This window comes from Hoplias malabaricus, chromosome 10 (genome assembly GCF_029633855.1).
Source record: "Hoplias malabaricus isolate fHopMal1 chromosome 10, fHopMal1.hap1, whole genome shotgun sequence".
Classification (NCBI taxonomy): Eukaryota; Metazoa; Chordata; class Actinopteri; order Characiformes; family Erythrinidae; genus Hoplias; species Hoplias malabaricus.
In genome coordinates this window covers 43,511,001-43,528,809 of record NC_089809.1, presented here as the reverse complement: position 1 = coordinate 43,528,809, position 17,809 = coordinate 43,511,001, and the positions used below count along the sequence as shown (strand labels likewise).

The window sequence follows — 17,809 nt, the reverse complement described above, 5'->3', positions numbered from 1 at the left end:
CAGCAGCGTCTCTGTAGTGTAGTGTGTAAAGGTCTATAGTGTGAATATATACACTTCCCTCAGCAGTGTCTCTGTAGTGTAGTGTGTAAAGGTCTATAGTGTGAATATATACACCGCCCTCAGCAGTGTCTCTGTAGTGTAGTGTGTAAAGGTCTATAGTGTGAATATATACACCGCCCTCAGCAGCGTCTCTGTAGTGTAGTGTGTAAAGGTCTATAGTGTGAATATATACACCGCCCTCAGCAGTGTCTCTGTAGTGTAGTGTGTAAAGGTCTATAGTGTGAATATATACACTTCCCTCAGCAGTGTCTCTGTAGTGTAGTGTGTAAAGGTCTATAGTGTGAATATATACACCGCCCTCAGCAGTGTCTCTGTAGTGTAGTGTGTAAAGGTCTATAGTGTGAATATATACACTTCCCTCAGCAGTGTCTCTGTAGTGTAGTGTGTAAAGGTCTATAGTGTGAATATATACACTTCCCTCAGCAGTGTCTCTGTAGTGTAGTGTGTAAAGGTCTATAGTGTGAATATATACACCACCCTCAGCAGTGTCTCTGTAGTGTAGTGTGTAAAGGTCTATAGTGTGAATATATACACCTCCCTCAGCAGTGTCTCTGTAGTGTAGTGTGTAAAGGTCTATAGTGTGAATATATACACTTCCCTCAGCAGTGTCTCTGTAGTGTAGTGTGTAAAGGTCTATAGTGTGAATATATACACCGCCCTCAGCAGTGTCTCTGTAGTGTAGTGTGTAAAGGTCTATAGTGTGAATATATACACCTCCCTCAGCAGCGTCTCTGTAGTGTAGTGTGTAAAGGTCTATAGTGTGAATATATACACCGCCCTCAGCAGCGTCTCTGTAGTGTAGTGTGTAAAGGTCTATAGTGTGAATATATACACCGCCCTCAGCAGCGTCTCTGTAGTGTAGTGTGTAAAGGTCTATAGTGTGAATATATACACCGCCCTCAGCAGCGTCTCTGTAGTGTAGTGTGTAAAGGTCTATAGTGTGAATATATACACCTCCCTCAGCAGTGTCTCTGTAGTGTAGTGTGTAAAGGTCTATAGTGTGAATATATACACTTCCCTCAGCAGCGTCTCTGTAGTGTAGTGTGTAAAGGTCTATAGTGTGAATATATACACCGCCCTCAGCAGTGTCTCTGTAGTGTAGTGTGTAAAGGTCTATAGTGTGAATATATACACCTCCCTCAGCAGCGTCTCTGTAGTGTAGTGTGTAAAGGTCTATAGTGTGAATATATACACCGCCCTCAGCAGCGTCTCTGTAGTGTAGTGTGTAAAGGTCTATAGTGTGAATATATACACCGCCCTCAGCAGTGTCTCTGTAGTGTAGTGTGTAAAGGTCTATAGTGTGAATATATCCACCTCCCTCAGCAGTGTCTCTGTAGTGTAGTGTGTAAAGGTCTATAGTGTGAATATATACACTTCCCTCAGCAGCGTCTCTGTAGTGTAGTGTGTAAAGGTCTATAGTGTGAATATATACACCGCCCTCAGCAGTGTCTCTGTAGTGTAGTGTGTAAAGGTCTATAGTGTGAATATATACACTTCCCTCAGCAGTGTCTCTGTAGTGTAGTGTGTAAAGGTCTATAGTGTGAATATATACACTTCCCTCAGCAGCGTCTCTGTAGTGTAGTGTGTAAAGGTCTATAGTGTGAATATATACACTTCCCTCAGCAGCGTCTCTGTAGTGTAGTGTGTAAAGGTCTATAGTGTGAATATATACACCGCCCTCAGCAGTGTCTCTGTAGTGTAGTGTGTAAAGGTCTATAGTGTGAATATATACACCGCCCTCAGCAGTGTCTCTGTAGTGTAGCGTGTAAAGGTCTATAGTGTGAATATATACACTTCCCTCAGCAGCGTCTCTGTAGTGTAGTGTGTAAAGGTCTATAGTGTGAATATATACACCGCCCTCAGCAGTGTCTCTGTAGTGTAGTGTGTAAAGGTCTATAGTGTGAATATATACACCGCCCTCAGCAGTGTCTCTGTAGTGTAGTGTGTAAAGGTCTATAGTGTGAATATATACACCGCCCTCAGCAGCGTCTCTGTAGTGTAGTGTGTAAAGGTCTATAGTGTGAATATATACACCGCCCTCAGCAGTGTCTCTGTAGTGTAGTGTGTAAAGTAGTGTGTGGTTTGGGACACAGCCTCACTCTCTAATGTTAATCAAATGTTGTTCCATATCTTTATGAATGCAGTATTTTACTGCTGCATCTATAGGAATACACGTATACTATATGTCAATATTAATATTTTTAAACTAACTTGTTTGTGTTGTTGTGACGACAGCGCCCTCTAATGACCGTCAGTCAGTGACAGATGCTGTAAATAATGTCTAGTGAAATACTGAAAGTGTTTAAAGATCGTTATTGAAACATTTTATATTGTGATAAATATTGTTATTAAAGCTCTGACCCAACCCTGTCTCCAGCCTCCCACTCTCTTTCAGCTCAGAAAACACAGGAGGATTCAGTGGAGCCTGAGGACACCCTGAGGACACCCTGCAGAGAAACACACCCTAACCCTTTCCCCAGGGCTTTGTCTTTCCCTCCGTTTTTTTATTTTATAACACAACTCCCAGCTGAACACACACTGGTTTAGTGTAGCTTTTAGTAGTTCTTTTCCCTCTCAGATAAAGGCTGTAGACCCAGGGGTTACCAGACCGAGGGGTTTGTGGTAAACTGCGATGCTGGTGCTGTTGTCCGGATCACTCAGGATTGTTGACGCTGGGGAGATTCCAGGTTTTGAGGGTGGTCTTGTCCTGCTGAGACCAGTTATCTGCCCTCCATTCACTACACTCCTACAGGTTTAATCCTCTGTGTGTTAATGTATCACATACATTCAGAATTCACGAAATGGTTTTGACCCGAGGAGGATGGGTCCTCCCTGTGATGCAGTAGTTCGATGTTCAAGCAAAGGCTGAGGAGATGTTCTTAGATTTGAAGATCACAGCATTTGGAGCAGATCAGGAGGTTTTGTTCTGAAGAAGAAGAAGAAGTAAAAGTGATAGTGGGCGGTTCCTGGGTATTACGGAGAGCACGGTGTGGACTGTCTCCTACAAAGAGAACCTGAGGGAGTGTATTACACGTCCAGAGTGTGTCCTCAGTTCGGTTGTTCCACTGACAGCTGCAGCAGAGCCTCCCTCTCTCTCTTCTCCGTGTTTACAGATGTGCTCCGGACATAGCTCTGCCTCCTATTGGTCATCGTCAGGAACACGGCGTAGGAAACGTCAGACTGAGCCAAAAGATCCAACTCTAACACACTCCACTTTTCCTCGGGGAGTCGTGGGGCGTCACACGTTGCTGATCTATGATCACGTCTCACTCCACGACCGCTCCTCATCCACGACGCTCAGATCCGGTTCCGATGCCTGGGATTTGTTGGATACGACACAGTCGTTCCAATTTGTGTAGTGTGATCCCGGCATTAAAAGACGTTGCACTAAGATCGAGAAGCACTTGCACAGATCATTTACCAGCGTCTGGGTTAAGGGCCTTTAAGAGGACTCCACCACACCACACCATACACCACCACACAAACACGCCACACACACTTCAAAAATCTTCTTCTGTTCATGAGCTTTACCCATCCACCTGATCAATATGGTCCTTCTAATTCTAAAGGTCACACACGGGTCCAATAAAGAGTCCACCGTTTAAGGACAGGGTCATAGAAGTGTAGAATGAACCATGTCTGGAGTGAGGGGTGTTGTAAAGACAATGTGCACCTCACACAGACGTAGAAAGCTCAATAATTAAAATGGCACACGCTAAGCAGATCTTCTATCTCCCTGCAGTAGGAGACCGTTCACCGCGAGCTCGAGTTCTTATCTCCAAACCCAATTACTGCAGAAGGAGGCGAGCATGCTTTGTTCCATGCTGAATTACAGCAAGGGCGTTTTTCAGTCAGCGCACAATGACGACGTCCTGAAACTGTTTCTGCATCTTCCCTGTGAGTGTGTGGGCAGCAGAACGTCTGTATAATGTAAGCATTTGATTCCGTAGACTACTGTATTGTGTCCACAGCAGTGAAGCGTTTCCCACCTGCGATTAAAAATGCTAATTTTGGGGGTCGTTTTCAGGACAGAGCTCACCTTCATTATCAATTCAAATCAATTCAAATACCGTACGTCAGTCTCAGATTCAGGCGCGAGATCCACAGCTGAAGATCCCTGAGAACTTTGTAAACCCTCATTTACAGAAAGTTTGGACATTTTATAAACAGTAAAAACAGGAAGCTGTGCTTTGTTGATTTTCCTGAATCATTATTTAATCACAAAAGCTAAACAATGTTATTGTCTCTGAACAACTCTATTGTATTTTATAAATTTATATTCATTTAGAATCTGACGCCTGCAACATGCTCCAAAAAACTTAGGATAAAGGAGAAACAAGAGCGAAGAGTTTATTGAATATTTCAGTTCCACCGTTCTGGAGGATTCCACTATATACAGTAGAGTATTACTGGGATAAAGGAGTGTCCAGTAAAGGGTCAGTCTCTAGAGGAGAGAGGGGGCTAATGCAGCGCTGAGTCTCCTCAGTTCCCAAACTCTTAAACAGTGTCAGTAAAAGGAAAGCTGAAGGAGCACAGCGGGAAGCTCACGTCCGTCCTGAGGTTTTTGGAGTTTGTTTCAAATTTATCTATATTTTTTATAAAATACAGTCAAGCAGTTCTGAGTCTATTCCACCTGAAAAATCAAAAATAAGTCGATATTATCCACTTATGAAGCAGGAATAAAGCAACATCCTCATGTATTTTCATGATTTTCAATGTTTGGAAACAGCTCCAGATGGCAGAGAGAGAAAACCTAGTGTATTGGACTGAGACACATTGTTTTTTTACCCATTTACTTACACTAGAGCTTTATAAGACGTCAGGTGTGATGTGGTGGTGGATCATTCTCAGCGCTGCAGTGACACTGACGTGGTGGTGGTGTGTTAGTGTGTGTTGTGCTGGTGTAGAGTGGATCAGACACAGCAGTGCTGCTGGAGTTTTTAAACCCTGTGTCCACTCTCTGTCCACTCTGTGAGACACTCCTCCCTCGTTGGTCCACCTTGTAGATGTAGAGTCAGAGACAGTAGCTCATCTGTCGCTGCACAGTGTGTGTCGCTCGTCCTCTAGTCGTTCATCAGTGACACAGGACGCTGTCGGCTGGATGTTTTTGGTCGGTGGACTGTTCTCGGTCCAGACACTGAGGAGTTTAAAAACTCCAGCAGCACTGCTGTGTCTGATCCACTCTACACCAGAACAACACACACTAACACACCACCACCACGTCAGTGTCACTGCAGCGCTGAGAATGATCCACCACCACATCACACCTGCTCTGTGGGGGTCCTGAGCGCTGAGGAACAGGGGGGAGAGGGGGATGAGAAAGTATGCAGAGCAACAGACAGACTACAGTCTGTAACTGAAGATCACTGAAGAGTGATCGGAGTGGACAGTGGAGCTGATAAAATGGACAGTTAGTGGAGTGAAGGTAGGAGTTCCTAATCCACAGATTGTTCAGTGTATTTATGTGACTGTCACAAACAAGACTGAAAACTGAGGGGAAATCCACAAAGGAAGCTTTCTCAGCTATCGCTGTCACCTCTGGTTCACCTGTGTCTACAGTTTCCTCTGTCTCTTCTGCGTACACATTTCCCGCAGCTTCTCAGTGTGTTTGTCTGATACTGACTCTTCCATTAGAGGTAACATTAGTATATTTTAATGTACTAAATAGCAGGCGCATTTGGGCCAAATCTGTCTCGCGTTTGTCTCTGACGCCTCAGTTACGCCACTGGTGAGTGTTGTGTGGGCCAGACTTGGAACATGTCGGATTGGCACAGATTTGTTCCACAACACACCTGACGTTTGGCTCATAGAAGATGGAGCTGTGGCTGAGTAGAAGCAGCCAGGCATTTTGTAAATTAACCTCTTCCATTTACATCCAAATCTCTTCCCCAGTGTTACAGTTGTCCACACAGATCTGGCAATGTATGGCGCTTCTCCACTGCAAGGTACCTACTCTACTGGACTCTACTCATTGTTTGGTCCCGTGTTTTCACTCCCACAGCTCCCCCATGAAATGTAGCTAGTGACATTGCAAAACCCTGTCTCTGAGGGGAACAGAGGGCTTTGGAAACCACAACAGCGGCGGCGGTAACGTTAAGCGGTGTTTACTCATGGTGTATCGGCGTGTTGTTGTTGTTTGGGACTGAACACAGCTCCGTCATCAGTTCAGACAGATCAGTAGAGTTTGTTCCTTCCTTGTTGCAGCGTCCAGCTCTCGCTGGATTCTTTTGTCGGCCACCGATCCAAAGAGCGTTCGAACCTCTTCAAAAGACCACGGCGTCATTTTACGAGCTGCCGTCGTGAGTCGGATAAAAACAAACGTGATCTCTGCTGCAGCTGGAGATTTTACAGATGGAGAGTTGGTGCTGGTCGTCTGCGTTGCGTGGCGTAGAGTGACGACTCTCTCTGGACGATCAGCGCTCTGCAAGGTTTACACGCCACGGTTTAGTCCCTACTCGACTCGCTCTGAACCACGAGAGAACAGCCACTAAACAAGAACCCGCTTCCAGAACCAGGACCTGATTCACCTGGTGGAGGAGTGAAAGAGCAGAGTAAAGTGTAGCAGGGCAGAGTGGGGACCATGCTGTGGAAAAGCCTCAGTTGGTTATTTCCTGAAGACAGGAAATGTAATAAATTGATAGTAGGGTTCTGACAGTTCTATGTAGTAGTGCTTTCATTCAATATTCTACAAATGAACTGCTGCCGTTTATTGTGCTGTTATTGCTGCTGCCAGTGGCATTACAAAGTTCATAAACACCAGAGCTGAATGGAGGGGCTCTATCCTCTGATGGAAGGAGGAATATGCTGTTCTGAGTTCGTCAGCTCCACTGCAGTGTTCTTGAACCCTCTTGTTTGCAAATGCGTTCCCAGTGTTGCTTTGCCATTGATTTCTTTCACACCGTGAGAGCTCAGTGTTCAGCTGCCTTTATTCTCATTCATAGGGAGAGTCATTTCAGAACTCCCACTAGCCTCTCTGCTAACTGCGCTACAGCCGCTATGCACCAATCAACCATAACATTAATGCCACCTCCTTGTTTCTGCACTTACTCTCCAATTTTACTCGACAGATTTTAAACACTCTGTACACTCTGTAGTCCTACACTTACAGGAAGCAGTCCATCTGTGGCTCTGCATTCTTTGTTACCCCCCTCTCCCCCCTGTTCCTCAGTGCTCAGGACCCCCACAGAGCAGGTGTGATGTGGTGGTGGATCATTCTCAGCGCTGCAGTGACACTGACGTGGTGGTGGTGTGTTAGTGTGTGTTGTGCTGGTGTAGAGTGGATCAGACACAGCAGTGCTGCTGGAGTTTTTAAACCCCTCAGTGCTGCACTGAGAATAGTCCACTGACCAAAATCTTGAGCAGTGGTGTGTCCTGTCAAATCCCACACAGATGTTGTGTTGATGGCTAATTCAGTGGGTACATTGTGAGAGTTAGTAAAACAAAAATTTCCACCCTCTCTTTTTTGGAGGCACTTCGCTCAATTGCATTAAACAACAAATAGCTGCTTGTCCTGAGCTCTGAAGAGCAGGGTGAAGGGGTCTAACAAAGTATGCAGAGCAAAAGGTGGACTACAGAATATAACTGTAAAAATACAGAGAGCGGTATGGTATATTTATTAGGTGTAAAAATATATTTTAAAGTATTTTTTTGTGTAATGATTAATTGTATTTCAGAATTCAATCATATTCCAACGTGTTTGTCATTCAGGGTAAATGTTGCATAGAATTAAACACACATTATTCAATAAAAATAACCTACAAATGAAGCCGTGTGGAGAGTGAAGAGTTTATTGGGCGCTGCGTTGGTTCTGAGCTCCATCAGGAAAAAGCTGCAGAAGACTGTGATGGGTTTGTTCTGTTCTTGGGGACAATACTGTGTCCAAAAGTCCGTGTGAGTGTGGGTTTAGACCAGTTACAGATGGAAGCAGTGTCAGAGTCGGGAACAGAGCACAGTGACACTGCTTTTTAAGGTTAATATTTTGTTTAATTAAATTACTATTTTCAATTTTATTATTATAAAACAGTTACCATAATATGAGAAATGTGTGGGAGGCAGTTTGAAATATTAATTCATTCATTCATTGTCTAAAACTCTTATCCAGTTCAGGGCGGTGGTGGGTCCGGAGCCTACCCTGGGCGCAAGGTGAGAGCACACCCTGGAGGGGGCGCCAGTCCTTCACAGGGTGACACACACTCACACATTCACTCACACACTCACACCTACAGACACTTTTGAGTCTCCAATCCACCTACCAACGTGTGTTTTTGGAGTGTGGGAGGAAACCGGAGCACCCGGAGGAAACCCACACAGACACAGGTAGAACACACCACACTCCTCACAGACAGTCACCCGGAGGAAACCTACACGGACACAGGGAGAACACACCACACTCCTCACAGACAGTCACCCGGAGGAAACCTACACGGACACAGGGAGAACACACCACACTCCTCACAGACAGTCACCCGGAGGAAACCTACGCAGACACAGGGAGAACACACCACACTCCTCACAGACAGTCACCCGGAGGAAACCTACACAGACACAGGGAGAACACACCACACTCCTCACAGACAGTCACCCGGAGGAAACCCACGCAGACACAGGGAGAACACACCACACTCCTCACAGACAGTCACCCGGAGGAAACCTACACAGACACATGGAGAACACACCACACTCCTCACAGACAGTCACCCGGAGGAAACCTACACAGACACAGGGAGAACACACCACACTCCTCACAGACAGTCACCCGGAGGAAACCTACACAGACACAGGGAGAACACACCACACTCCTCACAGACAGTCACCCGGAGGAAACCCACGCAGACACAGGGAGAACACACCACACTCCTCACAGACAGTCACCCGGAGGAAACCTACACAGACACATGGAGAACACACCACACTCCTTACAGACAGTCACCTCGAGCAGGACTCGAACCCACAAACTCCAGGACCCTGGAGCTGTGACAGAGACACTTCCTGCTGTATGTGGGGAAGTGTGCAGAATCCAAAGTGTCAGAGATGCAGGGTGATTTGCGGATGCCAATGAGAGGTTTTCTGTAAAAACGAATGATGAGGTGTTTCTGACAGACTGTCACAGGTTGTTAGAACCAGTTGGAGATGTGAAGAACCTCATCAGACTTCAGTGATGTATGGGCCTGGTATCCAGGGAAACTACTCAGGGCAAAAAACAATATGTTGACTCAGTCCTTGTTCATTTATAGATGAAGAAACCAAAGAAATCGCTGCTTGACAAACACAATGTTGGATTGTTTTTCTCTTGTTTAAAATGTAGATTAATCATCCTCACTGCAGAAGAAACTGCTGAGACACAACAGGGTGACTTTAGCTGTCAGCGAGTATTATCCTGGTGACTTACCACTGTGTGAATGTGTATAACTGTGTGAAACCATCCACAGGTGTGAGTGAGTGAGTGAGTGTGTGACTGGATGATGGTGTGAAACCGTCCACAGGTGTAAGTGCATGAGTGTGTGTGTGCATGAGTGTGTGACTGGGTGATGGTGTGAAACCATCCACAGGTGTGAGTGCATCAGTGTGCGACTGGGTGATGGTGTGAAACCTTCCACAGGTGCGAGTGAGTGAGTGACTGGGTGATGGTGTGAAACCTTCCACAGGTGTGAGTGCATGAGTGTGCGACTGGGTGATGGTGTGAAACCTTCCACAGGTGCGAGTGCATGAGTGTGTGACTGGGTGATGGTGTGAAACCGTCCACAGGTGTGAGTGCATGAGTGTGTGACTGGGTGAGGTGTGAAACCGTCCACAGGTGTGAGTGTATGAGTGAGTGTCTGGGTGATGGTGTGAAACCGTCCACAGGTCTGAGTGCATGAGTGTGTGACTGGGTGATGGTGTGAAACCGTCCACAGGTGTGAGTGCATGAGTGTGTGACGGGGTTATGGTGTAAAACCGTCCACAGGTGTGAGTGAGTGAGTGAGTGAGTGACTGGGTGATGGTGTGAAACCTTCCACAGGTGTGAGTGCATGAGTGAGTGACTGGGTGATGGTGTGAAACCGTCCACAGGTGTGAGTGCATGAGTGTGTGACTGGGTGATGGTGTAAAACCGTCCACAGGGGTGAGTGCATGAGTGAGTGACTGGGTGATGGTGTGAAACCGTCCACAGGTCTGAGTGCATGAGTGTGTGACTGGATGATGGTGTGAAACCGTCCACAGGTGTGAGTGCATGAGTGTGTGACTGGGTTATGGTGTAAAACCTTCCACAGGTGTGAGTGAGTGAGTGAGTGAGTGAGTGACTGGGTGATGGTGTGAAACCTTCCACAGGTGTGAGTGCATGAGTGAGTGACTGGGTGATGGTGTGAAACCGTCCACAGGTGTGAGTGCATGAGTGTGTGACTGGGTGAGGTGTGAAACCGTCCACAGGTGTGAGTGTATGAGTGAGTGACTGGGTGATGGTGTGAAACCGTCCACAGGTCTGAGTGCATGAGTGTGTTACGGGGTTATGGTGTAAAACCGTCCACAGGGGTGAGTGCATGAGTGAGTGACTGGGTGATGGTGTGAAACCGTCCACAGGTCTGAGTGCATGAGTGTGTGACTGGGTGATGGTGTGAAACCGTCCACAGGTGTGAGTGCATGAGTGTGTGACGGGGTTATGGTGTAAAACCGTCCACAGGTGTGAGTGCATGAGTGTGTGACGGGGTTATGGTGTAAAACCGTCCACAGGGGTGAGTGCATGAGTGAGTGACTGGGTGATGGTGTGAAACCGTCCACAGGTCTGAGTGCATGAGTGTGTGACTGGGTGATGGTGTGAAACCATCCACAGGTGTGAGTGCATGAGTGTGTGACGGGGTTATGGTGTAAAACCGTCCACAGGTGTGAGTGCATGAGTGTGTGACGGGGTTATGGTGTAAAACCTTCCACAGGTGTGAGTGAGTGACTGGGTGATGGTGTGAAACCTTCGACAGGTGTGAGTGCATGAGTGAGTGACTGGGTGATGGTGTGAAACCGTCCACAGGTGTGAGTGCATGAGTGTGTGACTGGGTGAGGTGTGAAACCGTCCACAGGTGTGAGTGTATGAGTGAGTGACTGGGTGATGGTGTGAAACCGTCCACAGGTCTGAGTGCATGAGTGTGTGACTGGGTGATGGTGTGAAACCGTCCACAGGTGTGAGTGCATGAGTGTGTGACGGGGTTATGGTGTAAAACCGTCCACAGGGGTGAGTGCATGAGTGAGTGACTGGGTGATGGTGTGAAACCGTCCACAGGTGTGAGTGCATGAGTGTGTGACTGGGTGAGGTGTGAAACCGTCCACAGGTGTGAGTGCATGAGTGTGTGACGGGGTTATGGTGTAAAACCGTCCACAGGGGTGAGTGCATGAGTGAGTGACTGGGTGATGGTGTGAAACCTTCCACAGGTGTGAGTGCATGAGTGAGTGACTGGGTGATGGTGTGAAACCGTCCACAGGTGTGAGTGCATGAGTGTGTGACTGGGTGATGGTGTGAAACCGTCCACAGGTCTGAGTGCATGATTGTGTGACTGGGTGATGGTGTGAAACCGTCCACAGGTGTGACTGCATGAGTGTGTGACTGGGTGATGGTGTGAAACTGTCCACAGGTGTGAGTGCATGAGTGTGTGACTGGGTGATGGTGTAAAACCTTTCACAGGTGTGAGTGCATGAGTGTGTGACTGGGTGATGGTGTAAAACCTTTCACAGGTGTGAGTGCATGAGTGTGTGACTGGGTGATGGTGTGAACCCTTCCACAGGTGTGAGTGCATGAGTGTGTGACTGGGTGATGGTGTAAAACCATCCACAGGTGTGAGTGAGTGAGTGAGTGAGTGAGTGAGTGACTGGGTGATGGTGTGAAACCTTCCACAGGTGTGAGTGCATGAGTGAGTGACTGGATGATGGTGTGAAACCGTCCACAGGTGTGAATGCATGTGTGTGAGACTGGGTGAGGTGTGAAACCGTCCACAGGTGTGAGTGTATGAGTGAGTGACTGGGTGATGGTGTGAAACCGTCCACAGGTCTGAGTGCATGAGTGTGTGACTGGGTGATGGTGTGAAACCGTCCACAGGTGTGAGTGCATGAGTGTGTGACGGGGTTATGGTGTAAAACCGTCCACAGGGGTGAGTGCATGAGTGAGTGACTGGGTGATGGTGTGAAACCGTCCACAGGTGTGAGTGCATGAGTGTGTGACTGGGTGAGGTGTGAAACCGTCCACAGGTGTGAGTGTATGAGTGAGTGACTGGGTGATGGTGTGAAACCGTCCACAGGTCTGAGTGCATGAGTGTGTGACTGGGTGATGGTGTGAAACCGTCCACAGGTGTGAGTGCATGAGTGTGTGACGGGGTTATGGTGTAAAACCGTCCACAGGGGTGAGTGCATGAGTGTGTGACTGGGTGATGGTGTGAAACCGTCCACAGGTGTGAGTGCATGAGTGTGTGACGGGGTTATGGTGTAAAACCGTCCACAGGTGTGAGTGCATGAGTGTGTGACGGGGTTATGGTGTAAAACCGTCCACAGGGGTGAGTGCATGAGTGAGTGACTGGGTGATGGTGTGAAACCGTCCACAGGTCTGAGTGCATGAGTGTGTGACTGGGTGATGGTGTGAAACCATCCACAGGTGTGAGTGCATGAGTGTGTGACGGGGTTATGGTGTAAAACCGTCCACAGGTGTGAGTGCATGAGTGTGTGACGGGGTTATGGTGTAAAACCTTCCACAGGTGTGAGTGAGTGACTGGGTGATGGTGTGAAACCTTCGACAGGTGTGAGTGCATGAGTGAGTGACTGGGTGATGGTGTGAAACCGTCCACAGGTGTGAGTGCATGAGTGTGTGACTGGGTGAGGTGTGAAACCGTCCACAGGTGTGAGTGTATGAGTGAGTGACTGGGTGATGGTGTGAAACCGTCCACAGGTCTGAGTGCATGAGTGTGTGACTGGGTGATGGTGTGAAACCGTCCACAGGTGTGAGTGCATGAGTGTGTGACGGGGTTATGGTGTAAAACCGTCCACAGGGGTGAGTGCATGAGTGAGTGACTGGGTGATGGTGTGAAACCGTCCACAGGTGTGAGTGCATGAGTGTGTGACTGGGTGAGGTGTGAAACCGTCCACAGGTGTGAGTGTATGAGTGAGTGACTGGGTGATGGTGTGAAACCGTCCACAGGTCTGAGTGCATGAGTGTGTGACTGGGTGATGGTGTGAAACCATCCACAGGTCTGAGTGCATGAGTGTGTGACTGGGTGATGGTGTGAAACCATCCACAGGTGTGAGTGCATGAGTGTGTGACGGGGTTATGGTGTAAAACCGTCCACAGGGGTGAGTGCATGAGTGAGTGACTGGGTGATGGTGTGAAATTGTCCACAGGTGTGAGTGCATGAGTGTGTGACGGGGTTATGGTGTAAAACCGTCCACAGGGGTGAGTGCATGAGTGTGTGACTGGGTGATGGTGTAAAACCTTCCACAGGTGTGAGTGCATGAGTGTGTGACTGGGTGATGGTGTGAAACTGTCCACAGGTGTGAGTGCATGAGTGTGTGACTGGGTGATGGTGTGAAACTGTCCACAGGTGTGAGTGCATGAGTGTGTGACTGGGTGATGGTGTGAAACCGTCCACAGGTGTGAGTGCATGAGTGTGTGACTGGGTGATGATGTGAAACCGTCCACAGGTGTGAGTAAGTGAATGTGTGACTCGGTGATGGTGTGAAACCGTCCACAGGTGTGAATGTATGAGTGAGTGACTGGGTGATGGTGTGAAATCGCCCACAGGTGTGAGTGAGTGAATGTGTGACTGGGTGATGGTGTGAAACCATCCACATGTGTGAGTGAGTGAGTGAGTGAGTGTGTGACTGGGTGATGGTGTGAAACCGTCCACAGGTGTCAGTGAGTGAATGTGTGACTGGGTGATGGTGTGAAACCGTCCACAGGTGTAAGTGCATGAGTGTGTGTGTGCATGAGTGTGTGACTGGGTGATGGTGTGAAACCATCCACAGGTGTGATTGAGTGAGTGAGTGACTGGGTGATGGTGTGAAACCGTCCACAGGTGTGAGTGCATGAGTGTGTGACTGGGTGATGGTGTGAAACCTTCCACAGGTGTGAGTGCATGAGTGTGTGACTGGGTGAGGTGTGAAACCGTCCACAGGTGTGAGTGTATGAGTGAGTGACTGGGTGATGGTGTGAAACCGTCCACAGGTCTGAGTGCATGAGTGTGTGACTGGGTGATGGTGTGAAACCATCCACAGGTCTGAGTGCATGAGTGTGTGACTGGGTGATGGTGTGAAACCATCCACAGGTGTGAGTGCATGAGTGTGTGACGGGGTTATGGTGTAAAACCGTCCACAGGGGTGAGTGCATGAGTGAGTGACTGGGTGATGGTGTGAAATTGTCCACAGGTGTGAGTGCATGAGTGTGTGACGGGGTTATGGTGTAAAACCGTCCACAGGGGTGAGTGCATGAGTGTGTGACTGGGTGATGGTGTAAAACCTTCCACAGGTGTGAGCGCATGAGTGTGACTGGGTGATGGTGTGAAACCTTCCACAGGTGTGAGTGCATGAGTGTGTGACTGGGTGATGGTGTGAAACTGTCCACAGGTGTGAGTGCATGAGTGTGTGACTGGGTGATGGTGTGAAACCGTCCACAGGTGTGAGTGCATGAGTGTGTGACGGGGTTATGGTGTAAAACCGTCCACAGAGGTGAGTGCATGAGTGAGTGACTGGGTGATGGTGTGAAACCGTCCACAGGTGTGAGTGCATGAGTGTGTGACGGGGTTATGGTGTAAAACCTTCCACAGGTGTGAGTGAGTGAGTGAGTGAGTGACTGGGTGATGGTGTGAAACCTTCCACAGGTGTGAGTGCATGAGTGAGTGACTGGGTGATGGTGTGAAACCGTCCACAAGTGTGAGTGCATGAGTGTGTGACTGGGTGAGGTGTGAAACCGTCCACAGGTGTGAGTGTATGAGTGAGTGACTGGGTGATGGTGTGAAACCGTCCACAGGTCTGAGTGCATGAGTGTGTGACTGGGTGATGGTGTGAAACCGTCCACAGGTGTGAGTGCATGAGTGTGTGACGGGGTTATGGTGTAAAACCGTCCACAGGGGTGAGTGCATGAGTGTGTGACTGGGTGATGGTGTAAAACCTTCCACAGGTGTGAGCGCATGAGTGTGACTGGGTGATGGTGTGAAACCTTCCACAGGTGTGAGTGCATGAGTGTGTGACTGGGTGATGGTGTGAAACTGTCCACAGGTGTGAGTGCATGAGTGTGTGACTGGGTGATGGTGTGAAACTGTCCACAGGTGTGAGTGCATGAGTGTGTGACTGGGTGATGATGTGAAACCGTCCACAGGTGTGAGTAAGTGAATGTGTGACTCGGTGATGGTGTGAAACCGTCCACAGGTGTGAATGTATGAGTGAGTGACTGGGTGATGGTGTGAAATCGTCCACAGGTGTGAGTGAGTGAATGTGTGACTGGGTGATGGTGTGAAACCATCCACATGTGTGAGTGAGTGAGTGAGTGAGTGTGTGACTGGGTGATGGTGTGAAACCGTCCACAGGTGTCAGTGAGTGAATGTGTGACTGGGTGATGGTGTGAAACCGTCCACAGGTGTAAGTGCATGAGTGTGTGTGTGCATGAGTGTGTGACTGGGTGATGGTGTGAAACCATCCACAGGTGTGATTGAGTGAGTGAGTGACTGGGTGATGGTGTGAAACCGTCCACAGGTGTGAGTGCATGAGTGTGTGACTGGGTGATGGTGTGAAACCTTCCACAGGTGTGAGTGCATGAGTGTGTTACTGGGTGATGGTGTGAAACCGTCCACAGGTGTGAGTGCATGAGTGTGTGACTGGGTGATGATGTGAAACTGTCCACAGGTGTGAGTAAGTGAATGTGTGACTGGGTGATGGTGTGAAACCGTCCACAGGTGTGAATGTATGAGTGAGTGACTGGGTGATGGTGTGAAATTGTCCACAGGTGTGAGTGCATGAGTGTGTGACTGGGTGATGGTGTGAAACCGTCCACAGGTGTGAGTGTATGAGTGAGTGACTGGGTGATGGTGTGAAACCGTCCACAGGTGTGAGTGTATGAGTGAGTGACTGGGTGATGGTGTGAAACTGTCCACAGGTGTGAGTGAGTGAGTGTGAGACTGGGTGATGGTGTGAAACCGTCCACAGGTGTGAGTGTATGAGTGAGTGACTGGGTGATGGTTTGAAACCGTCCACAGGTGTGAGTGTATGAGTGAGTGACTGGGTGATGGTGTGAAATCGTCCACAGGTGTGAGTGTTTTAGTGAGTGACTGGGTGATGGTGTGAAACCGTCCACAGGTGTGAGTGTATGAGTGAGTGACTGGGTGATGGTGTGAAACCTTCCACAGGTGTGAGTGCATGAGTGAATGACTGGATGATGGTGTGAAACCGTCCACAGGTGTGAGTGTATGAGTGAGTGACTGGGTGATGGTGTGAAACCTTCCACAGGTGTGAGTGCATGAGTGTGTAACTGGGTGATGGTGTAAAACAGTCCACAGGTGCAAGTGTATGACTGGGTGATGGTGTGACAGGATGTGTTCCTGCCTGGTGCCCAGTGATTTTGGGCAGAGTCTAGACCCACCACCTCTTTTAACAAGTGTTTACACAAGGTGGATGAATGAATGAATATTAACACCTCTACTAATTTTCTGACAATGCACTTTTGCAGAAGAATGAAATAGAAATGCTTCGGTTTTCTTCTCTTGGTGACACAAAATTAGCGAGGAATCATAGTGTGGCTCTTATCCTCCACCTGTTTTTCATCAAAAGTAATGGTCAGAGTAACTGCATTAATTTGTGTTTAAGTTAATTTTTCCTGACACTTCTTTGGTGAATTCCGAAGAATGCGTCGGCTGCACTGCATTCAGCCAATCAGGTGTCAGCAGACCGAACATTCTAATTGGCGTGCAGGAGATTCTTTACTTTGCATTTATTTCATTTCCATGACGTCAAAGAAACGCCCACTCGGCGAACAGAGAAAAAAAGTGCAAGTGATCGCGGACAGTAAGCCAATCGCAGCGCAGGAGGGCGGGGCTTGGCGGAAAACGGGTGGGGAATAAACTGCGCGGCAGAACTCGTGGAGGCTACCACCTCTAATATCTACAGCACTGAAGGAGAGATTCAGAAAACTGCCCTCAAGAATGAGACTTAAGTTAATCCGAAATATTTGATTCTGATACAAGACAGGGATTGGGAGAGGTACTCAGTCAGAGAGAGAGAGAGAGAGAGAGAGAGAGAGAGAGAGAGAGAGAGATTGTCGCTGTGATGGAGAGATGCGAGGAGGAATGCTGGCGAGGGGAATAGACGGCAGTGCCGTTCTCCTCACAAAATGTAACGCTTTAAGGCGATTCTAACGTCTTTTTCTCCTATCTTTCACAACATATCATCCTAACCTGAGATAGGCAGAGACCTGGAGCGGTGTCCGTGTGGATGCGGAGTAAAGCTTGTGTCATGGGCTGAAAACGCTAAATTCAAGTACAGCCGAAGATGGAATAAATAAAGAAGGAAGAAAGAAGTAAAGAAATTCAGTGGTCTTCTGGAACCAGCCGCACACCACCACCTGTTAACGGGAGAGGAGGTAACGTTAACGTTAGCCCAGCTCCTTGGTGTTTACATCTCTAAACAAACACACCACAGTTCATTCCGGTCTAATTTAGCTCCACACACAGCTGTGAGGGAAGAGTGGCTCGACAGCAGTTACACAGAGAGGAAACGGCACTGATTTTCCTCACCCCCTCGCGGAGAAATGCCATTATCC

General features: G+C 48.2%; 1 protein-coding gene across 4 annotated transcripts in view; it reads left to right on the top strand.

Moving 5' to 3' along the window:
- Positions 1 to 17,072: 17,072 nt before the first annotated feature.
- Positions 17,073 to 17,809, top strand: part of sntg1 (syntrophin, gamma 1) — a 105,660-nt gene continuing 104,923 nt past the window's right edge. For 3 of the 4 annotated variants that reach the window (XM_066683404.1, XM_066683406.1, XM_066683405.1), the window contains exon 1: positions 17,134 to 17,629. The gene's annotated coding sequence lies outside the window, so the exon portion shown is untranslated. Of the gene's footprint in view, positions 17,630 to 17,809 lie in introns of all 4 variants that reach the window. The other variant, XM_066683403.1, reaches the window with a different exon arrangement.